At 37.3% G+C, this 25,910-nt stretch overlaps 1 protein-coding gene across 10 annotated transcripts in view; it reads right to left on the reverse strand.

The window, feature by feature from the left end:
• Positions 1–25,910, reverse strand: part of sorbs3 (sorbin and SH3 domain containing 3) — an 81,894-nt gene that overhangs the window by 48,539 nt on the left and 7,445 nt on the right. For 4 of the 10 annotated variants that reach the window (XM_087263280.1, XM_087263275.1, XM_087263270.1 and 1 more), the window contains exon 1: positions 25,272–25,500. The exons of 5 other annotated variants lie outside the window; for them this stretch is intronic. The gene's annotated coding sequence lies outside the window, so the exon portion shown is untranslated. 10 annotated transcript variants of the gene reach the window in all.

Consider the following 25,910-nt stretch of genomic DNA (forward strand, 5'->3'; position numbering starts at 1 on the left):
TATTACAGACCACTACCTCTTACTATATAAGCTGTGTTTACCTGAAATCAGCAAACCCGCTCCAATACTCCGCCCTAGTAGAACTATTGTTCCGTCAACTAAAGATGAATTTATAAATAACTTACCTGATCTTTCTCTATTTCGTAATGCACCCGCAAACTCAAATGATCTTGATGTAGTAACCAGCAGTATGGATGCCATCTTTACTAGCACACTAAATACTGTGGCACCCATCAAATTAAAAAAGGCTAGAGAGATTAAAACTGTACCATGGTATAATAGTCATACTCGTGCGCTCAAAACAGCAACCCGCGCCCTGGAACGTAAATGGAAAAAAACTAATTTAGAGGTCTTTAGAATTGCGTACAAAGACAGTATGTCCAGCTATAGGAGGGCTCTAAAATCTGCCAGGACCGAGCACCTGCGCAAACTGATAGAAAATAATCATAACAATCCTAGATTTTTATTTAACACCATCTCTAAATTAGCAAATAATCGGTCATCCTTGGAACAAACTACTCCACCGCAAATTAGTAGTGATGACTTCATGAATTTTTTCAGTAATAAAATAGAAGGCTTTAGACAGAAAATAGGAGATGCCAAACTTTCTGCACCGGCTTATACTCCAAATCCTGTAAATATTTCATTAAATCATAATAATAACCTACACTGCTTCAAAATCATAGAACATGAAGAGTTAGTAAAAATTATAAATAGCTCTAAACCAGCTACGTGTATGCTGGACTCAATTCCAACAAAATTACTGAAAGAGCTGCTACCTGCTATAGGAGAACCTCTTCTTAACATTATCAACTCTTCTTTATCTATAGGCCATGTTCCAAACTCTTACAAGCTAGCTGTTATTAAGCCTATTATTAAGAAACCGCAACTAGACACCAACAACTTAGCTAACTATAGGCCTATTTCAAATCTTCCATTTATGTCTAAAATACTAGAAAAAGTTGTTTCCACTCAATTATGCTCTTTTCTGCAGACGAACAATATTTTTGAAGTGTTTCAGTCAGGTTTCAGGGCTCACCACAGTACAGAAACCGCCTTAGTGAAAATAACCAACGATTTACTCTTAGCTGCTGACCGAGGGTGCGTCTCGCTATTAGTTTTACTCGATCTTAGTGCGGCATTTGATACCATTGACCACAATATCCTCATAAATCGCTTAAAGTCTACAGGTGTCCAGGGACAGGCTCTACAATGGTTTAAGTCATACTTAACTGACCGCTACCAGTTTGTGAATCTTAATGGACAGCCTTCACAAGTCAGCCCAGTAAAGTATGGGGTGCCTCAAGGATAGTTTTAGGCCCTTTACTGTTTACAATTTACATGCTCCCTCTGGGAGACATTATTAGAAGACATGGGATCAGCTTTCACTGCTATGCAGATGATACTCAATTATATATTTCAACTAAACCTGACGAGACGTCTGAACTTTCTAAACTAACTGAGTGTATCAAAGACATCAAAGACTGGATGACCAACAATTTTCTTCTCTTAAACTCAGACAAAACAGAATTATTACTTATTGGGCCTAAATCTTGCACACAGCTGATCTCGCAACTCAATTTACAATTAGAGGGATACAAAGTTAGCTTTAGCTCTACTATAAAAGATTTGGGTGTCATATTAGACAGCAATCTAACTTTTAAAAACCATATATCCCATGTCACAAAAACTGCCTTCTTTCATCTGAGAAATATCGCTAAATTACGAAATATGCTATCCATCTCAGATGCAGAAAAGCTAGTCCATGCTTTTATGACTTCGAGACTGGATTACTTTAATGCTCTATTTGCTGGCTGCCCAGCATCCTCTATTAACAAACTTCAATTAGTACAAAATGCAGCAGCCAGAGTTCTGACCAGGTCTAGAAAATATGATCATATCAGCCCAATTTTATCCTCCTTACACTGGCTGCCTGTTAAGTTTCGTATTGAATTTAAAATATTACTTCTCACCTATAAAGCTCTAAATAAACTAGCTCCTGTTTATCTAACCAACCTTCTGTCTCGCTACGAACCAACTCGCTCCTTAAGATCTCAAAATTCAGGGCTTCTGGTAGTACCTAGAATAGCAAAATCAAGTAAAGGAGGTCGAGCCTTCTCTTTCATGGCTCCTACACTCTGGAATAGCCTTCCTGAAAACGTCCGAGGCTCAGACACACTCTCCCAGTTCAAAACTAGATTAAAGACCTATCTGTTTAGTAAAGCATACACTCAATGCATCACCTAGCGGGTTCCACACTGGCTTCTGCATCTTGCTTATATACACTATGAACAGCAGCTACGCTAATTATTCTCTTTATTCTCTATTTTCACCTGGGGATACTCATCCCGAGGTCCTCAGATTAGGCGAAGTCACTGATTGGATCCAAGACCAGCGACGTGATGATCCCAAGGATTCCATATCCGGGACCAGGCCATATCCTGAGCTGCTGCTGCGCTGATGGTCGTGGGGAGTGGAGAACATGAGTCTGATTCCAGCGACGCTCCAGGGACAGACGAGTCTTCATTGAGGCCATCTTCCAGCATAAACCACAGCGAATGAAGTTCTGCACAAGACTTTTGGCCAGCGAAGAAATTAAAATGGTCGTGCCCAACTGAATCTGGTTCCCTCAAGGTTTTTTTCTTCACTCCCATCAGGTGAAGTTTTTTTTCCCTCTCCGCTGTCGCCACTGCCTCGCATGGTTCAGGATTGGTAGAGCTACGCATCGATGAATTTGCTCTTCAGTGTTTGAACTCTCAGTAATGATTAAATCACACTGAACTGAGCTAAACTGAACTGACCTGAACTTAAACACTAAAACCTGAACCACACTGTTCCAGTTACTGAACCACACTGTTCCAGTTACTATGACCATTTATGTGAAGCTGCTTTGACACAATCTACATTGTAAAAGCGCTATACAAATAAAGCTGAATTGAATTGAATTGAATTGAAAGTCTGCTACTGTCCACCAGAGGTCACATTTCAGTCATGGACACATGCTTTGAGATACTAAATGAAAAGTGCTGTTTTCCACCATGCAAGGTCACCCAAGGTCCTCAAATATAATTGGCTAAATTGGCATTGGGCAGGTTACAGGAGCCAAAACAAAGACAGACATTCCAGCACGGAAAGCACATTTTCACAGCAGAATATCTGACTTTAGCATTGATGTTCAGACAAGCAAGTTTTCCCTTAGCATGTTTCTTAAATATCAACATACATATTATATTTTTATGCTTTAGAAGAGTCAAAAACTTACAAACAGCACCTTTAATAAAAATATATATATCAATAGAAATATATGTAAACCAAAAGATGTAAACAAACTAAATTATTTAAAATAAGGACTTTTCCAATTGCTCTACATCTTTGTTGTATGTGTTTTTGTCACATGACAACCAGTGAGCTGTGCACATTAAATGTTTCATATGACTTCAGCTTTCCATTTGACATCAACATTTCCCACTCTGAGAGAGAAACCAAGAACTGAGTGCTCCTAGATGTGTTTTCCACTCGAGATGATTAACTATAAACTGGAGATCATAATGACTGCCGTCAGTTTCCTAAACGCTGTATCCACTGCTCTGAACACTGGGCTATTCACACAGGGGATTATATGTTGGGTTATTCTCTTTCTCTCAGTCTGTTTTCTCATTCTCTTGGCCCAGATGACTCACCAGTCTTGAATGAGCTCCATTGCATAACAGAGAAAACAACAATTGAGTGTGTGTTCATGTATGTGTGCTTCACAATGATCTCTCAGTATGTGAGGACAGACAATGGGGACGTGTTCATTTGCATGAGTGGAACTGCTTAAAAACATACACATTAACAAGTGCTATATCAATTAATGGGTGTGAATCAAAGGAAAATGTAATTTTTTTAAGTGAATGCAAAATCAGTATCTATTGCTCTATTTTTGTTTAATTGTAATATTAAATTGTAAGTTAAATCTAAAGCATATCAGGTGAATGCAGTCTTTTTTTGTTCAAGTAATACAAAGTTTTGCTATTAAATGGCAAGTTTAAGAGCAACAAAAGTTTGGAAATAAATATAAACTTTCTGGGTTCACAAAGATAACAGAGTTTAGCAAAACGTGAGCACAAAATGAACTGAGAAGTATTGATATTCTTTATTTAATGAAGTGTGGTTTACCAACTGTCTATGTTTGTACAGAAAGTGATACAAAATATTAACATATCCACACGTTCGCCACTCATTCAGTCAAGATGGATGATAGTAAACAAACTTTGGCTAACTGTCCCTCAAAGGAGGCTTGAACCTTCTGTCCTTGAAGGAGGCTTGAGGCTTACAGTATATATACCCATGTGATAACGATTGACATGCCTAAATGATAAGGTGTCTCCCAAACCTACATTGTGAACTTCATTTAAAAGCATGTAAATACAATTCTGATCTAAAACAGAAATGATTTACATATGAGCAACTTTACAGATTTATAAGTAAATCCATACTAATTCTAAAATTGTGACAATAAATTATTTAACATATTGTATTAATTTTTCATATTACCACCATTGTGTTTTCACAATATAATGGTAAATTGTTCCCAGATTAATTATGACTTTATTTAACGAAGGCGCATCTCAAAGGAAATTGTCTTACACGGGCAATGCTGTTTTCCTTTTCCTTTCTGTGGGTATGTCTACACTAATCTAGATATATTTGAAAACATTTGAACAATCCATTTCGACACTATTGTTTTTAATTCTTTCCGCCACCCACTCTAAGGGTGCTTTCACATTTGGTTCAATTGCCTGTCCCCCCTTGCCACCTTCTTGGCTGGTCTTTTTTCCTTCATAACCCCGGTATGCTTGCATCATCAGGCTGCTGTTTTGTGTACAGCTGTTGCTAGGTGATGGCCATGAAAGTAAAGCACCAAAATGAAGACATCCGCATATCACGGTCATTCTGCTTTGACTGAATCTTTTGGTTTTGTTACTAAAATCAAAATACAAAGAGCCACTTGCGTCTATCTGCTGCAAAAATATTAAAAACATTTAGAACATCACGCAAAGTCTGTAGAAGTCTTTGTTGGAGGCGACAAGCCGACCACTGTTTGCACTGGATCAGTGCCGCTTGTCACCAAGGTAGGTGATACACAGACACACACATACAAATGAACGTTATGAGGTTGTTGTACAGTAGGCTGTTCACTTCAGTTTTTTGGTCTGATCACATTCATAGCAGAAGTGAACAGGACAAAAGTTCGTAGCTCTTTCAGGCGGACTCGAGTATGGTTCATGGGTGTGCACTAGAGTTCAGAAGACATGTTCACACTAGGTTAATGTACTATACTTCAGGGCCGGAGTGGGACTCTTTTCCAGTCCTGGAGTTTCAAGCCTCAGACCGGTCCACCTCAGTTCACCACTGACTATATTAAAATAAGGCTATTTCCAATTCAGTTTCTAATTACACTATCACGTCTTTTTTTGAGAAAACAGCTCTTTTAGAACTTCAAATGTTCAACAACCCTTACAGTATTATGTCTTAACAATAAAAATGAAAAAGAAATTGTTGCTCAGAGAAGGACCGAACCCAGAATAGCCGCGTCATAATCTAACGCACTAACCACTGTACCACAACAGCTACACGTTGAATGGTGACTGGATCCTGCTCACAAGGCTACGAGAAAATAGATAAAAAGAGCAGAGCTGCGGTAAAACAATGAATAAGAAGGCAGTGGTCAAGTAAATAAATAAATTATTTTTAAAAAGTGTGACTGCTGAGAGCAACAGATTCTGGAACTAGGGACACCGGTCCTCGCGGCCAAAAAACGGACCGGCCCACCGGGAATTCTCCCGGTCCTCCCGATTAGCCAATCCGGGCCTGCTATACTTTGACATCAAACAAACCTAGGTACAGACCAAAAGTGCTAGAGTGAAAGCACCCTAAAAGGACTAAAATCATTTTCAGTCATGTGCTGTGCCTGCACGCAGACATAAGATGCGTTTATGCATCATGTCTGCCAGGCAATTATTTACTTTCCGTCTCTTTGAAACATTGTGGCAAAATGCTTCAGCTTCCACTGCTGAACAATAGCTCTCAGTAAACTTTTTGTGTCCTTTGAAGAAAGACAATATGGAGCTGTCAAAACAGACTGCAGTCAAAATATCTGCTAATTTGCAAAACTAACCACTTTGGACAGCGTTTTTTTAAGAAGTTACGCATTAATGTGGACATGTATTGCCTGTATTGTAAGGACATGGTGTGCCAACAAATTACTGTACAAACAGTAACAACTTTAATGTAAATCTTGTCCAGTCTATTGCAATCAAACTCCCACAAACACTAAGGCAGTGTTTCTCAACCACATTTCTCGAGGGCCACCAACACACTGAATGTTTTGGATGTCTCCTTTGTCTGTCACACCCATTACAGATCTTTCAGTCTGCTAATGAGCTGCTGATCTAAATCAGGTGTGTTTGGTTAGGGAGACATGGAAATTGTGCAGCTCTTATGGTCCTCCAGTAAAAACACTGCACTAAGATGTAACCAACAACTGAATAAAAATGGTATCACACATCAAATCATCTCTTTAAAATACATTTTTAGGTTAGGTTAGGTTACTTTATTTATACTTGAGGGTAGATTTGGTTTGCAGTAAGAGTCCTAATTTCATAACAGTGCCACACAAAAAATCTCACATAGTAACAACAACAAATGAACATAAAGTCATAAAACATAAACATAGAAACCCTTATTAAGAATAAATAAATAATCACTTCAACTGTATATATATATATATATATATATATATATATATATATATATATATATATATATATATATATATATATATATATATATATATACACCACTGCTTTAGTCTATGCCTTATTTATTAAATGTCTAATGGCTTCTGTTATGAAACAATTTTTGTATTGTTTAGTTTTACAGCTTGATACTAGAAACCTGCAACCAGAAGAAAGAAGCTGAAACCCCTGAGTAGGGGATGAGCGGTGTCACTTAAAATTTAATTTGAAATTCTCTTTAGCTGCCTGGTGTACACAGTCTCTTAGCCTCTGGCCTCTGGCTAGTGACACCCCAGTCAGCTATAGACCACATAACTATTTGATTGAGTGTGTTTTTATTCTTAACAGGGAATTCCCAAACCATTACACCAAAGTGAAAGATAAAATGGATTCAAGAAAAGCATGGTAAAATAAATTCATCATGTGTTTATCCAACGCAATCTCACAGCAAGTCGTAACTTTTTGATTTAGTGGCTAATTCGTATGAATTTGTACGATCTAATTCATACAATTTAGTACAATTTGCTCATCACCCAATGACAGTTGGGGTCAGGGGTGGGGTTGTGGTTCACGCCTCCTTTTTAAAATCATACATTTTCGTACAACTGAATTCGTATGATTTAGCCACTAAACTGACAAAACGTAAAATTCTTACAATTCCTCGTGGGATCAGGCTGGTTTATCAATATGAAAATGATTTAACTTTCTCAAATAGAATAGTCGCTGGTGCCCCTTTTTACAAACTGCTTCACAATTCTCATGAAAGGATAGTTTAAAGTCAATAATTGTGCCAAGGTATTTGTATTTGAAGCACACTTTCAACAATATGATTTTTAATGAAAGCGTTCATCTGTGTGTGAGCAGCCTTCCTTAAATCAATGATCATATATTTTGTCTTTAATGCATTTAGCTGAAGATATGACTCCTCACACCATCTGACAAAATCAGTTAGTAATGGACAATAACCTGTTTCATTATCATAAAGTTTGCTGACAATGAATGTCATCTGCATACTTAATAATGGGTCTATTTACCCAACTCTGGCTCATGTTTTATATTTAAAACATGACTATTTGACCATCTTATAAGTAAACAACGATACAAGGAGTTGTCATTCTGATGGCACTGACCTGTTCATTGTCACAGATATTTATTTTTGTAGAAATGAACTAAGGATTTTGAGTAGAGACCATAATGTAATCCATGGTGTTTTGCTATTTGTACAAGTTGTTTTTAAAAATCGATTAACTGTTTTGAAAATTTTAAGAATGATTTTGAGAAATGTACCAAGCAACTGAGAAAAACTAATTGAAAGTAGATGAAAAATTTCATATGGTTTTAAAAAGTATATTGCCATTGATTTGATAACATCAGAAACAAAACGTTAAGTCACTTTTTCTCATACTCCCCAAAACATTTATTGATTCATTTATTTTACAACTACTTTGGCATATGTTTTATGCAGTGGATGTCCTTCTAGCTGCATTCCAGTAGAGGGAAACACCAATACACTCTCTTGTATACACACACCCATACCATGCAGCCAATTCAGGTAACCCACTTTTACCACATGTATTTGGACTGTAGGGGAAACCAGAGCACCCAGAGGAAACCCACACAAACACGAGGAGAACATGCAAACTCCACACAGAAAAGACAACTGGGACTCAAACCAGCTAATTTCTTACTGTAAGATGACAGTGCTAACCACTGTGCTACCATGCCACCTCCTCATAACATTCAGCTGATTCTTAAAAGGTTTCTGTTCCTGATACAAAGCTCACAAATCACATTTTTTCAGAAGACGTGGAATATAGCACATTAAAGTGGGTTTGGAATGAGAGGGGGCATACAAAAACATTAGGAGAAAAGTTAGCATTAAAGCAAAATAGTCGTCATAACAGAAACCAAATATCTTATGAAGCCTGTTCATTTTACTTTCATGAGCCGTTGTATTTGACATGTCAAAACTTGACAAACAAATCATTCATTCTCTTCAAGTCTATTTAATTAATTTGCATGCATTCATTCATTTTGCTATACAGAGAAGGAAACCCAACCTCTTAGCTTTTTTATCATTATTTCATGAATATGAAGCTTTTGTTGTATACGGCCATGCATTGTGAAGTCAAATATAAAGAACTGTTTAGTCAAGATAAAGGAAAGAATTGTACTGAATAGCCACCTCGGAAACTCTACATCTGAGGAATGTTGAATTATTGTATTGTACGTCTCTACATGTAGGTGGAGACAAAGAGAATTGTGTGTGTGTAGGTGTGTGTGCAATTATGTATGTGTGTAAACCTGTCATTGAACTACATTCTACACATACTACCACTCTTAACAGGTGTTACGATGGTCATTATTAAGTCTTTATATATACTTGTTCAATGTTTTACTTTGTTTTAGCTGTAATATGAGTGAATTTACTCATTATGATGGTCTCAAAATCACTTGCACACCAAAGACTGTAGACAAGACAGCAATGATGTTGGCTTCTTAGACCGTTATTACCTAAATGAGCACTGTGAGAAGAAAAGAGTGAAGGAAGAGAGGGAAAACAGCAAGGGACAACATTCTCTTAGGAGTAGGGAGAGGACTCCCAAAACACAACCTAATACGGTCACGTCTCCCTCAGATATCCATTTGTAAAATATGTTCAGATTCCTCTTCAGAACACATTGAGCATTACAGTTGTTTGTTTTGAGCGCTCCAAGCAATTTTTAGGGTTTACAAAACTCAAACAAGCATCTGCAGTCCATAAATGCTACATTTTTCAGACAGCAGGCTAGCAGACCCGGCTTCTTTCTATGTTTTCTTTTGGAATATTGTGCTGAATGGTGCTAATACTGCTAAAGTAAAGTTTTATGGGGTTGTATCTTGTGCATGTGTGGATGGATAGACATTTCAATAAAAGTGTTAGTTTCAAATGGTTGGACGTAATTCTGAAATATATTCAATTGAAGGAGCCAGTATAAGAACTGAAAAAGAGGGAGTTATTGGGATAATGTGGACGAGTGGGATGAGGAATGTCCCAGTGGAGAACTCTGTAAACTTGGCAATGACATCAGACATTCTTTACACAGCTCTGAAGTCACCAGCATCATTAAGGCACCACTTGCATCTTATATTATCTGAAAATATCTTTGAAGCTCTAGCTTGCACCATCTGTTTGTCCCTTAAAAAATGTTTACTGAGGACCAGATACACAGTTTTGGCAGTATAAAAACCCTGATCAATTTCATATAAAAGAGTTTAAACAGGTTGCTAGTTTGAGTTTCGGCTGGGCCAGATAGCATTTTTTGTGGATCTTGGTGCTTTGGTTTTGTAAATTGGCAGTAGTGTATAAGTGTGTTTCCTAGAACTTGGGGTTTACAAGTTGTGTTCTGTCAGTGCTGGGTTTTGACTGGAAATGCATCTGCCTCATAAAACCTATGCCACAGTAACTGGTGGTTCAGGAAGTACACTACAGTACCTGACAAAAGTCTTGTCACCTATCCAAGTTTTGGGAACAACAAATAATAACTTGACTTCTAGTTGATCATTTGGTATTAGAAGTGGGTTATATAAAAGGCAAAGGCCTCAGGATCACTCTTATTTTACCAAAATAAAATATGATCATGCCTTAATTTTTACTTATTTAATAGCGCAGTAAGGTCTGGATTTGCTTAGGCAAAAGTCTTGTCACTTAACAGAAATAATGTTAAGTATAAAATATAAAGTCATGGTGCGGTGGAAAAAGAATTAATATTGTGTATGACTCCCATGAGTATGGAGGATGGCATCCATACATCCTTGCAATGACTAAAATTACGTATTAATAAAGTCATCTGGAATGGCAAAGAACACATCCTTGCAGGACTCCAAGATTCATTAAGAGTTCATCAAGATCCATTGGATTCATCTTCAGTACCTTCTCCTTCATCTCACCCCAGACATGCTCAATAATGTTCATGTCTGGTGACTGGGCTGGCCAATCCTTGAGCACCTTGAGCTTCTTTGCTTTCAGGAACTTTGATGTGGAGGCTGAAGTATGAGGAGGAGTGCTATCCTGTTGAAGAAGTTTCCCTCTCCTGTTGTTTGTAATGTAATGGGAAGCACAAATATCTTGATTCATCCACTCTGCAGAGCTCTCGCACCCCCCCCCCCCCCCATACTGAATGTAACCCCAAACCATGACTTTTCCTTCACCAAACTTGACTGATTTCTGTGAGCATCTTGGGTCAATGCAGGTTCCAATAGGTCTTCTGCAGTTTTTGTGATGATTGGGATGCAGTTGATTTATCAGAAAAATCTAACTTCTGTCACTTTTCCAATTGATCAACTAAAAGTCAAGTTGCTCTTTCAACTGTAATAGGTAGTGTATACTATGGTGACTTTCCATTAAGCAAAGTGTTCATATGACTGTCTGATGTCAAAGTGTAAAATTAATTATTATTAAAAATAAATTATAATCTTATTTGGACTTCAATCACAACCGTAGATTAAATTAACTGAGAAAAAAAAACCCACCAAATCTCTCAAAAGCTCTGCAGAGGTTATTGAACAACTCAATAAACATCATCAGCAACTTCACTTAATACCACCTTGTTTGACTGTATTTCAGATGTCTACCCAAGTCTTCTTTTACATTTTAATGAGACTTTTTAATTAAGTTCGATTCAAAATTCATTTTCAGAAGTCACTATTATGGTGAAGAGGTGTTGCTTTGTTTGGTCTCTCTGATTCTTAATTTATTGTGTTAGTTGTGTCTTTATTGATGCTTTTTGTTTTGGCAATACAGACTAAAAGCAACGTGTTTGGTGCATCATATGTGGTAGTTCAGATTCACTGATTGTTTCAGTGGTTTAATTGTGTATAATGATAATAATGTCATGATTATTTCATTGAACTACTACACGATTCTGCATATTAAGCAGTGCATTGATCAGGTTTTAAAAACCTTGAACATTTGAACCCTTAAAAACACAGACATTAAGATTTAGTGTATGAGTCTTAATGATGGTGACAAATTTCTTGCCACAGTGAATGCTGGGAGAATCATAAAACATCTGTAACTCGCAGCATGCATTGTGGCAAGAAATTTGTCACCATCAATAATACTCTTATGCTGATTCTTGATGTCTAAGAGTTTTGAGTGATTCTGATGTTCAATGTGCTTTTAAAACCTGACCAACCATTAGCTGGACCTCATTCTATGGTCAGTTCAATGTAATATGCAACACAGTGTTGTTATCAAACACAACTTATTACCACTGACTAGATTAGTGAATTCAATTTTTGACCAAAACATAATTAAATTACTTCTTGTTTTTCTTGTCCTTCCACACAGTCACAACAATGTAAAGCAAGCTAAATTTAAAGTGCAGAGACCCCAAGAAAAGCAACCCTTCTTGACCATAGCAGTGACTAAAAAGTTTATTTTTCAATAACTGTGATTGGGCTTTTGATGACTGACAGAAATAAAGTCAAACAGATTAGGTATGTGAAGCTGCAGGTGCTGTTTGTGGAGTTGTTTAATTATCCTCTGCTGAGATTTTTTTTTTAATTGAACATGTTTTATTTTAGTTGATTTCATTGGAACCTATGAGCTAAAGCCTGGTTTATACTTCTGCGTCGAGTGATTGGTGTGACCCACAGCGTGTAGCTTGCGCGTTGATGTGCATTTACACTTCTGCACTCTGTGTGTGTTGCTTTGCAAAAACACTTCAGAAACACTAGCTGGCAGTAGACGTTTATGTTCCTCTGTGATGAGTTTCTTCACTGGTGTTTTGTTTTTTTCTAAATGCTACCTTAAAATACAAGTGGCTCAAACTTGCTCATTTTGAGGCGGGAACTGGCAGAGGTGCAACAACATTAATCATAAGGTAAACACCAAACAATTTTTTTCATCTGAAACTCTTTCACACAACTCGACACTTGTAAATACTGGCTCCATCTGACTCTCGCTGCTCTCACCTCCGGCCATACTCGTCAGCAATACCAAGTCGATCAATCACAGAGCTTTGCAATATGCATTGTTGCGACTTGTAGTTACATGTTTTTTTGAGGTCCTTGTCAGCATTGCAGACGGCCACGGAAAGGGCTATGCGACCATGCGTAGGATGCGCCAGAGCATAAGCGTGTGCAGAGGCAGATTTAGGCATGGGCAGTATAGGCGATCGCCCAGGGCAACTTCTTTCTGGGGGATGGCACAGGAAGACACGGAGAAAAAAAAAACGAGCCCCAGTAAAAACTTTGAGATACCATTTACTTTATAATGATTCAGAGTGTTATTCCCAGAATAAAGAAGTAAGGGGCCATTCACATTTAGTTTAATTTCGATTGTTTACAGTCACGTCGATAAAATACGCCCGTGTACGTGCTGTGAAACAGGAGTAACTGGTGTAACTTTTATGCAGAGGTGTCAGCATGCAGCGAGCTTTGCAAGTCAACAAAACTAAAGTTTATATGATGATGATTTTATTTTGACTAAGCATGGCCATGGAGCAGAAAGGAGGGATAATGAGTCATGGAGGTAAGACTTTCTCGGCCATGAGTCAGGTCAAAGACAATTGATAATTCTATAAATATATGTATTTTTTTGTATTCTATAGAGTTGTTATTAATATTCATGAAAAAGATTTCTTAAGTGATCTTTGCAAATCACTCCAGTTGTGTCTTTTTTAAATAGTTTTTCAGTTACATTTTGGATTGATTTCTGTTATTGATTTGGAATAATAATTGTATATTAATAATAATATTGGACGGTATATTGACCAGTAATGGGTTGCGGCTGGAACGGCATCTGTTTGGGGTGGTTTTCCCAGTGTGTCATTTTAGCTAGAACCACCACTGCGTGTGCACTTAACATAGCAGTATAAATCAGCCTTTAAATCAGCTTTAGATTTGTGTTCTTTCAGTGATTCTGCTTGTTAAAATCTTGTTGCTCTGCTTGTTATTTATTATTTTTTTTTATTTTATAAAATTTTTTATTTTTTTCTCATTTATCTCGTTCATCACTGCCTCTTAAGTTGCGGTCATACTGCACTTTTTCTCCATAGACTTCCTTTGATACGCATGAGAATGCAACAGACCGGAAATGCAAGACCGTGCGACAAGTTTCGCAGTTTGCTGCATTGTAAAGTTCAAGAAACACTGTCACCAAGCTTGAACTGACTGCGTGAGACCAATTGAAGATCAAAACATGACCTCTCTACAGAAATGTAAAATATGTTCCAATTACTAGATTTTTTAAATGTAGAATCATCAATCCCGCCCCTTTTCCCTGTGCCATATGACAGAATTTCGCATGTTTAAACTCTAGTGTGACCACAGCATTAGTTCTTGAAATGGTTTCTATCGTTGAAAAATAAAACCTTATTTGAGGGTGCAAACTTGATGAAAAGTCAATGTTGACTTTTGACTGTTGATTCAATGAAAATTCAACGAAGCTCTGCTCTCTGGGTAAATATGTATGTTGTATACTTATAAAATGCCAATGAGTTTAGTTTTCTCACACACTGCACACATTTTATGCTACTACGGTGTGAAGATAGATTAAATAATTGTCTCAAGTTTTATTTTGGTTTCAAGTTTTTAAAATGTCAAAAATACTCCTACTCCAGTCTTAAGTCAGTACTTATCTTGTTTTACTGTAAATGAACAGGCCTGCAGGAAATTTGCAACATGTAAATGAAAAAGCATTACCATTTAATCAGGGTTCTGCTTTTTATGAGCCATTAGGAGTTCCGGCACCAACACTTATACGCATTATGGCCTTTTGCTTCAAGCAGCAAACATACCATCTGCGAGGAGTAACTGATTTAAGTAGGACACAAACTCTGCTTAATGAATGTCTGACTACATGGGTCAGTAAGTTAATTACTGTGGTGAAATCACTTGCATATGTTATTAAATCAGTGCTCTATGCAGGCACATGTTGCTTTATTCAGATACATAAACAACAAAATGTATTGTATACTTGAATTCTAATTTGTTTTTATTAATGAATGGGTCAATTTAAACCAACTGACTGTTAGCAGAACTGCAGCTATCCATGTGATAAACTGATTAATCTATGCTGTGTTGTATTAACAAAATCAAGACCTTCAACCCATGACAAGCACTGACAAAACGGTAAGTGTCACATCCTCTTGTCTGTAGTCAGTACATGAGCACATACTCCCAATGACATCATGGCTGGAACATTATCTTCATTACATATGGTAGTTTTCATTCTGCCTTCTATTTTTTTTCTTTCTTTTTAAAAAATGTATCTTCTTAGTAAATAGTTCTAAAAACTAGTCACAATCTAAAACTCTGGGAAATCAAGATTTTAGAAGAAAAGTTTAAATTTATTCTTTCCCTTTCCTTCGGCTTAGTCTCTGTTTCAAAGGTTGCCACAGCAGAATAAACCATCAACTATTCCAGCATGTTTTAACAACCCAATACTGGGCAACATCCCTACACTCTCACGTTTACATGCACTCATACATTATGGCCAATTTAAATAATTCAATTCACCTCTACTGCTTGTCTTTAGGCTAGAGGGAAACCGAAGCAACCGATGGAAACCCACATGAACACGAGGAGAATATGCAAACTCCACACAAAAATTCCAACTGGCTTAGCCAGGACTTGAACCAGCGAAACAAAAATGATGAGTAAATGACATTTTCTTGAAAAGGAAAAGTCTTTGGTATGAGAGAGTGACCTATGGAACAATTTATGAACAAACACCACCCGCCTGCTCAGCAAATTCAGTGACTTAATTGCACTACAAATATGAACAGCTCTTACATAATACTGAGTCACATGGATTATGTTTCTACAGTTCTTTGGCTACCGGTTGGTTTAGTTAAACTGTATATTTTAAATACACAAATTGATCTGTTATCAAGAAGTTTTGGTGAGTGTGAGCTAAATACATAGTAGGAAACACATAACTCCTAAAAGCTAATGACTGTTGGCAAAGGTGCTTGTGACAGCTGTGATGGTGAAAGTTTGTTGTAGAATACACAATACATTTATGCATGATTGCATTTGATAAGATAAAGACGACCTGTAATTTATTTATATTGACCAAGGTTTATATATGCACACCGTTGGTAAATAAAAAGTTTGACATGTTGTATTTTTTCAGTTAAAATATAGAAACATTTATTTTTTCATTTTCCTTCAGCTTATAACCTTTATTCATCATTGGTCATCTCAGTGGAATGAACCTACAACTTAACTCGCACATGTTTTACACAGCCGATGCTCTTTCACCTGCAACCCAGTATTGAGAAACACCAATAGCTTGTGTTTTTGGACTGTGGGGGAAACCAGAGCACCCGGAGGAACAGGAAACCCAGGTGAACATGGGGAGAACATCTTCACACAGAAATGCCAACTGACCAAACCAGTACTTAAACCAGTGACCTTCTTGCTAACCACTGAGCCATTGTGCTGCAATATAGAAACATAAATTTCACTATTTACACAAAAATATATTAGTTAAACGTAGTCAGCTCTCATCTCAAAATGTATTCTTTGCAGTTAAGCACTTCAATAAGCAAACCAGATGCATTATACTCAATAAAAGAATGGAATAGTGATTATTTTTGTCTTGTTGACAGCAGTTTGGATCTTGAGATCATGGACCAAAGATCAAAGGTCAAAAGGGGCACAGTTCAGTTTAAGGCTAAATGATTCTGCTTTTCAGGAAGAAAAGAACAACTCGACACACAGCTTTTTTTTATAGCCACAATAACCGAGTTGAAGACAGAGCTGTACTGACAGAATTCAGTTGTTCGTGTTTTAAAATCCAGAAGAAAAACATGTTGATGGTGCCATAAAATGAATAAACTGGACATACACATAGTTGAACAACAAGAGTTCAGTTCAGGTAAAGACATACTGGGATCTAGGATCTGGGACTAAAACACCATTGTTTTCTCCTCATCTAAATCCCTTGAGTGTAAAAGACTGAAAGAGGGGTCAGTCGGAACAAAACACAGTCTGACGTTACTCTCAAAATCTATAATATCCATTCTGCACTTGATTGGCCATTTGGCAATGAGATAACAGCAAAGATAAGGAGCCCCTCCTTATTTTCTGAGTGTAACAGATTATTATTATTTTTTTAATTATTAGATTTATTAATATATATTTGTGAGTCTTGTTTTGAAAAGAGGACAGGCAATACATTACATCTGGGGTAAGTAAATGCAATTGGCCCAGAGCATCTCATTTGTTTACAACTCATCAGAGTACAACAATGGACTAAATGCACTATTTGTGTTTTTCAGCCAATGGTAAATTTCCGGTGAACGGTTAATGTGACTATTTTTAATTGTATAAGGTTCCTTTTACAGCATCGACATTGTAATGTAATGAAAATACAATTAGTCCGCATTTTCACTGCATTGTTCAAGTGATTCAATTTCAATTTGTTTCTCCCATGTGGCACAGATCGCATATGGCCCATGTACTTGTAAGCAGGAACAAATCACATGGATTCCGATTTACTCAAGTGAGATTCAGGCCTTGTTTATATGTGGAAATTTATCCGATATGAATCGGATGTGTTCTCATGTCTGCAGTGTAAGCAGTTAGATCAGATTTTCACCTGTCAATGCGAGTCGCACGTCATTAAAAACCATAGCAAATGACATCGTCTGACACATTCATTTAAGAACAGACTTCAGCAGAGTCCCAAAACTTAAATCTTATACTCGAGGACTTAAACAGCTTTTATATTGTCATTTAGCCCAGGTATTTAAGCATGTTAACGAGAGCGAGAGAGCACAATGTCTGCCACGTAACCAGTATAAACTAATATAAAATTAGTATATACATCAAGTGCATAAATCACGCCATTTACATTACATTAAGATACCTAAAGGTTTTTTTTTTTTTTAAAGGCTATATATCAAAAGAAGATGGACAAATGAGAACCTTTCTGTCATAAACTATAGTAAAACAGCTTGTCAAAAGCTGCAAACTGATTACATACAGGAATCTAGAAAAGAGCACTCTTTAATTATCAGCTGTCAGTCCAACACAATCTCACGACAATTCGTAACTTTTTGATTTAGTGGCTAATACGTATGAATTCGTACGATCTAATTCATACAATTCAGTAAGATTTGCTCATCCCCCAATGACGGTTGGGTTTAGGGGTGGGGTTAGGTACCACGCCTCCTTTTATTCATTCATTCATTTGTTTTCTTGTCAGCTTAGTCCCTTTATTAATCCAGGGTCGCCACAGCGGAGTTAACCGCCAATTTATCCAGCAAGTTTTCACACAGCGGATACCCTTCCAGCCACAACCCATCTCTGGGAAACATCCACACACATTCACACACACATCATACACTACGGACAATTTAGCCTAGCCAATTGACCTGTACTGCATGTCTTTGGACTGTGGGGGAAACCGAAGCACCCGGAGGAAACCCACACAAATGCCGGGAGAACATGCAAACTCCACACAGAAACGCCAACTGAGCCGAGGATCGAACCAGCAACCCAGCGACCTTCTTGCTGTGAGGCGACAGCACTACCTACTGCGCCACTGCTTTGCCCTGCCTCCTTTTAAAATGATACAATTTTGTACGACTGAACTTGTACGAATAAGCCATTAAACGTAAAACATACTTACAAAACGTAAAATACATTTTCTCGTGAGATCAAGCTGGTCAATCAGCGCCCACTCTTTTTTTTTCTGGTCATTGCACTTTTGCCGTGTGCTGTGTAGGTACAGATGATCGGATACGAGTCACTTTTCAAAGATTATGTAAGCAGGTCATCAAAAAAAATCAGATACAGTCACAAAAGGCGAAGTATTAGCGCAGTAGGTAGTGCTGTCGCCTCATAGCAAGAAAGTCATTGGGTTGCTGGTTCGATCCTCGGCTCAGTTGGCGTTTCTGTGTTGAGTTTGCATGTTCTCCCTGCGTTTGCGTGGGTTTCCTCCGGGTGCTCCGATTTCACCCACAGTCCAAAGACATGCAGTACAGGTCAATTGGGTAGGCTAAAGTGTCCGTAGTGTATGAGTGTGTGTGAATGTGTGTGTGAATGTTTCCCAGAGATGGGTTGTGGCTGGAAGGGCATCTGCTGTTTAAAAACTTGCTGGATAAGTTGGCGGTTAATTCCGCTGTGGTGACCGCGGATTAATAAAGGGACTAAGCCGACAAGAAAGTGAATGAATGGATAGTCACAAAATCGGAATTGACCTTTAAGATCTGCAGTGTAATTGGACCCTTAGTTAAATAAATAAAAGCATTAATTTAGTTGTTTAAGCATAAAACGAGATGATAGACCGTGTAAACTCTAGCTGTTAGTGCCAGCAGGCGGGCATAGAAACTCCATTAAAAATACTGGGGTAAAATATATTTTTATATTTTAAAGTGATAGGAAGGAAAATGGAATTTAATGCAGTGCTTCTTCGGTCGGAAACCCACTTTATATCATATATAAATCAGAGAGTGAAGATAATTTATTTTCAAAGAAATGTGGCAATTTTGTAATGGAAAGAATTTTGTCATAGGAAGCCATTGGGCTGGCTGTCTAAAAATTAAATATTTTGGTAGTTTAACGTGCATATTTAGACATGTGTAATGTGGCAACAAAAATGTGTACATTTGAAATGAGGCACCTTTGTGTGTATGTCATGTTCTAATTGGTTTGTTTAGTCTTGTGTCTTCCCAGCAGACACACAACGTAATAAGACGTTAATATTAGGATAGATTTAGGTCACCAGCATCTAAGGACAATGTTATCTTGACGTACAATAACAACATGAAATGACTTTGACATTTTGTTGATTTTAGGTTGTGTTGGAAAGTGACCAAAATCCAATGTTGAGCCAACATCTTAAACCAACATCATATTGACGTCAAAAACTGACGTTTGTTCAACAAGTATGTCAACCAAAATCCAACATCTGATAGACGTCATATTGATAACGTCCACACGACTACAAGCTGTAACAACATTAGACGTTGGCATTTTGTTGTTTTTAGGTTACTTTGGAAAGTAACCAAAATGCAAAGTCTGTCCGACGTTCGACACTGACGGCAGCCTGACGTTGGGTTCTGACATCATCCTGATTTTCATTTACAAACAAAATGCAATGTGCCGCAACCTTGGGGTACAATGTCAATCAAACATTATGTTGATGTCCTGTGCCTGCTGGGTTGTTTCTTACTGGTTGTCTTCGTCTTGTGCCTAGTTCCCATTGGTTGTTTGATGTCATGTGATCACTATGACTGCGTTTCTTTATTCCCTGTATAGCTTTGTTTTACACACCTCTGTCTGTGAGTTTGTTCTTCGTTTTGCCATGTCATGCTTTATATTTATGGTATGCGTTTGTGTTACTTTATTAAAACTGCTTGCCTCCACTTCCATTAACGTAACAGTTAATGGAACATGTTAGCCAGATCCTTTTCCAAAACTGACCCTTCTTGTCACTGTATATACAACAAATAGACTATAGTCTGTATTTCACTCCGAATAATTCATAATAAGAAATTAAGTTATTTGTATTAATTCTCATACTTTTAAACATCTCCATTGTCTGATAACATCTGAATCTTTCATGTAAAAATGAAATCTTTCATTTGTCATTTTCATAGAATGATAAAAGGCTTAGAGGGCTTTTTATGTTGCACAAAGTGTATGTGTGTGTCTGTACACTTTGTATTTTTTGCATTATGTCTACCAAAATAGCAATACCAGTCAAATTTGAGTGTGTGTGTGTGTGCGTGCGTGCGTGTGTGCGTGGATTACAAAGATAAAAGGGAACAGACAGACAAAACACAGTATGAGACATGACTGGTTGGTTGTTCTGTTATCATTTAGTCATCTTCTAGTTGTCCTAAATCTATTTGGATTTTTTTTCTTCTATAAGTGCAAAACAAGATATTATGAAGAATGCTAGAAACTGCTGGAAGCTATTGATCTCCATAATATTTTGTCTACTTTGGCTTTTTTACCCTATGGTACAGTAGGTTTACAACATTCTTCAAAATTAAATGAACTTATAATGCTCTGAAACTTTTGCTCACTGGAAGGTGAGTTTATTTAATTGAGGAAAGTTTTTTGGTCCTGTCTTCACAGTCTTGTGTGAAGTGAATCAAAACAGCACTTTCAATGTTCAATGTTTTGTTGCTGTTTGCTGCATGTCACACATTCAAGTGCATGTGGTCCAAAGTTAAATCACAAATGTTTATACTGATAATTGTAAAACCACTGAACCTGATCTGAACCAAGATGCATATGTCTAGTTTTGCCAGCTTACTCTGACATGTTTTTTCAACTAGCCTCATGTTACAGGCTACTAATCTTCTGAAAACTATTGTTTTCCAATAGATACCCCCCCCCCCTCATCTGTTTCAGTGCTAACTTCAATGAAATCTCTCTTTTTTTATAGATCTGTTGTGCTCAGACTTTGATGAGTGCAAGCAGACACCATACAAGGCTCTCCTGTGCGTCTGTTTACAATCTCCCGTTATTGCATGATACACACATTAATCAGCAGCAGGTCCATCTGATCACCATGTATGGTCATCCTTTGCTTGACTCAGGGGGAATGGATCCCACAAACAATATGAAACAATCTCCCCCACATGGACTATCCAATATTATTTTGCAGATGCCTTTATCCAAAGCAACTCACATCTGTGAACATGCACCCAGAGCAGTGGGTTGCCTGGGGAGCAGTAGGGCGTTTGGTCTCTTGCTCAGTGGAATCACCTCAGCCATGGTGTTGAGGGTGATAAAAGAGCTGCATATCCACTCCCACCACCTACAATGCCTGCTAGTGCAGAGACTCAAACCTGCAACCTTTGGATTCCAAGTCCAACTCACTAACCATTAGGCCTATGTAAATCAGTTACACAAAGTGTGTTGGCCATGAACCACTTGTCTGAACCTGTAAAAAGATTATTCTAATCAGCAAGATGTCTCTCCATACAAGAAAATGCTGTACCCTTATGTATTTGTACAGTAGATCTGAGTCTGGGAAATACCCCATAGTATGAGGGCCTTGATAATATGGTATTCTTATGTAATGAGTGCTAAAGCACTCAAGCACACACTCACGCACACACGCACACATACCATGTGATAATATTCTCAGAGGGATCAGTATGAGCTGCCAAGGTCCTTCAGATGGACCTGACAGGAGACCCTTTGGTCTCTCATACACTGACTCTCTCCATGCTTGTGTCACTGGAACACACTCTAATGGAGCTGACAATGAAGTCTACTCCCATTTGTCTAACAACAGTGAGCAACAGTCAGAATCAGACACGTAGAAAAGCAGGACATATTCAGTGAGATTAACTTGTCAGTCATTGACTAAGAGCTCTCTGTGAAGATATTTTAACTTGCAAGTATGAAACTAGGTAAAAAGTCTTACATTTAGTCATTTCACACCAATTAATTTTAGTGGATTATCAAAAAAATAAACAAAAAGTGGGATAGTTAAATACGTCTATTGTAAAGTTGATTCTTAGTTTTAATAAATCTTTCAGATTATATCCAAAAAACTCAGTTAGTGTTTAGCATGTTAGATATGCACTGACTGCAGTTTCCTTGGCCGATTCCATTCTCCAGTATTTTGGCACGTGTGATCTGCAGATACTGATTATTTATTCATTCATTTTACTTCAGCTTAGTCTCTATTTATCAGGGGTCGCCACAGCAGAATGAACCGCCATACTGATTTTTCACATTTTTTTTTAAGAACTACAGTTGACAGTGTATACAAACAAAAATATCTATATAATTATATTCAGCTTTGTTTTCAATAATATAAATTACCAAAACAAACATTAGTTTTCCCAACTGCAACAACACTAACCAAAAGTGTAATTTTCCACTGTTCCACTTTTTTTTTTTATTAAAATGTCTCTTCTACTCACCAAGGTTGCATTTCTTTGAATGAAATTTTTATATTTTCTTATATATTTTATATTTATTTTTCAAAATGGTAGTGTCCTCTGTGTTTTGGGGTGTTTACAAGGTTGTGATTAGCATTTGAACGGTAGGAATTCTTTAAAGCAAATGAGGACAGACTGGAAAGTCTATACTTTACTTTTGTTTCATAAAGATAAAAAAAACACTTGTTTTCAAACAGAGCTGCATAATTTAAAAGTAGCATTTTCAAGTTATATGCCGATATTTTTCTCATGATTGTGAGGTCAGTTTTCACTAAGATTCAGCTCTTTTTCTACCATGTTTTTCAGTGATGTTAACAGAAGACATTCTGTCATCATCAGAAAGCATTCACTGTTTCTTCAATTTATAGAAAAGCACTGTTTTGTAGTAATTATGTATATTCATAATAATAAAAAAACCTTTTACAGATTTGAAAACTTTATCTATTTTCATCACCAATTGAAAAAAATGCAGCCCAACATGAAGGGTTGTTATTTTTTTTTACTTTTATATAGCGCTTTTCTGGACACTCAAATTGCTTTACACATTTTTGGGGTCAAATCTTCAGTCCCTGAGGGTTGGTGTCCTGGAGAATTTAGCTTTACCTGAACCACCTAATTAGTGTCTTACTAAATATAGTAGAAACTTCCTAGCAGGTATGTTGAAGTAAGTTGGAGCTAAACTCCAGAACCAAGTTTGGACACCCCTGACATAGAGAGTCAAGACCTCAGTTTAACGTCTTATCCGAAAGGCGCTCACTGAGCACTTAAGTGTCCCTATCAATACATATATTTTTCATTTATATAGCACTTTTCTACACAATCAAATCGCTTTACATATTTTTTGGGGGAAATCTTCTCATCCACCACCAATGTGCAGCATCCACCTGGATGATGCGCCAGCAGTCATTTTGAGACCACACATCACACACCAGCTGATTGGTGGAGAGGAGACAAGTGATGTAGCCAATTGTTCTATGGGGATGGTTAGGAGGCCAAGATGGACAGAAACCATTGTGCAAATTTAACCAGGATGCCTTGGTAAAACCCCTACTCTTTTTCAAAGGACATCATGGGATTTTTAACGACCACATAGAGCAGGGGTGTCTAAACTCAGTCCCTGAGGGCCGGTGTCCTGGAGAATTTAGCTCTACCTGAACCACCTAATCAGGCTCTTACTATATATAGTAAAAACTTCCTGGCAGGTGTGTTGCAGTAAGTTGGAGCTAAACTCCAGAACCAAGTTTGGACACCCCTGACATACAGAGTCAAGACCTCAGTTTAACGTCTCATCCAAAAGGTGCTCACTATGCAGTATAGTGTCAAAATCAATATACTGGAGCGTTAGGACCCACACAGAGCATAGGTTGAGCCCCCTGCTGGTCTCACTAATACCACTTCCAGCAGCAGCCTAGTTTTCCCTTGTGGTCTCCCATCCAGTTACTGATCAGACGCAGCCCTGCCTACTGTAGCTTCAGTAAGTGACCATGAGGGAGTTACAGAGAACTAGTTTGGATAAGTCTAAAGGGGCTTTATTCTGCAAAATATTTTGCTGCATATACTTTATTTCAGTTATCACATGGCTTCTTGCCAAAATACTAATAAGCACAAAGCACTGTTCTGAGCTGTAATAGTTAATTAAATCTTTAAATAAACACAAAGCTGACAGAAGCAAAAACGGCTAATTGAAGCTGAATGGAGCATATACACACCAGCACATTATTCAGTCACAAGATGGCCCCAAATTTTCAAAAAACAAAGCTGGTCAGTTTTATTCTGTGGTTGTAATTTTGGAATAACTTACTTTGCAATGTCACAACTGACCAATCAGAATAATGTATTTCAGACAAATCTTTATTATGTAACACTCTTACAAAGAGAGTAATCAAATCCACCTACACACTATACATACAAATTTAGACTGTATTTATACAAGATTTTTAATAATTGTAATATTTATGGTTTACATAATTTTAACGATTACACATCCCAAATCAATAATTAAATGCTTGTTTAGGTTAATGATTATTTTTATGTTAAAACATTTCATCATAATACAAATTAGAATAAAAGTGCAAAATAATTCATAGTTTGTTTTTTTTTCTATCCTGTGGATCTTAATTCATTAAAAAACACCTAATTATTTCAAGGTCATAGTACAACTATTTTAATAAAATAAACACAATTACACCACTCTAAACAGGCAAATTTATAACAGGCAAACCAACAAACCAAGCTGTCTCAATAAAATCTAAAATATCAAATCTTGAAACCACATTACAGAAAAATCCCCGTTCACCCAGAAGAATACAGATTTTGGATTTGGATTTATACTATTTCCCACTGCTTTGAAATTAAAATCCCACCAAAGACCTTTAATCCTTTCAAAGAGAGTTAAGAATCAACTTCAGCAGTAATGTGTGACTAACACAACATTTAGCACAAACCTGCCTTGCCACAGCTGGACCAAAAAAAAAAAACTGAATTAATTAATAAGTTGGTTTATGTGCACAAACAGTATTTTACATTAGGAAACTTACAGTAACAAGATTATGGTTGTTAGATGGAAGACATGTGAACTCACCAGTTTGTGTGGGTGTGTTCTGACAGTACTGCCACAAACAGATTTCCCAGGACACACACAATTCTCAAAGTGCTGTTTGGTCTGCTTCGTAGAAATTAACCTTTCAAGTTGTACTCTTTCTGTTCTCTTTTTTTTTTCTCTGTCTCGGTCTGCTTTAACAGTCAGTTCTCTCTCTCCCTTCCCCACTGGATTTTGCACCCGTCTGCTTAACCTCTGTTAAGTCCCTCTCACATACTGACACACACATGCACTCTCCCTCTCTCACTCACTCCACCTCCACAGGACTTCCTGGTTGACAAGGGTTACTGTGGTAACCTACAGACAATGTGCAGAGGCCTGGCTCACTTTTGGCTGCTTTCACTGAAGAGAGTTTGAATAGCCAGTCAGTCTTTTGTGGCCATAAGGTAATATTTCACAGCATGGGTTTCAAGTATGCTGAATTCAAAGACAAAATAACATGAGGCTCCTGACTTGAGTTTTTGGTTTTACCAATTTTTTATCTATTCACCCCATCTCTGGGTCTGGCAGGAACACTTTTAGCTCGGTTTAGCTTAAAATAGATCTCTCAATAGAATCAGACCATTCGCTTCTCAATCAAAAATGACAAGCATTTCCTATTTTCCATAAGTTTCCCTATTT

Source organism: Danio rerio, chromosome 8 (assembly GCF_052040795.2).
Source record: "Danio rerio strain M-AB ecotype USA chromosome 8, GRCz13ab, whole genome shotgun sequence".
Lineage (NCBI taxonomy): Eukaryota > Metazoa > Chordata > Actinopteri > Cypriniformes > Danionidae > Danio > Danio rerio.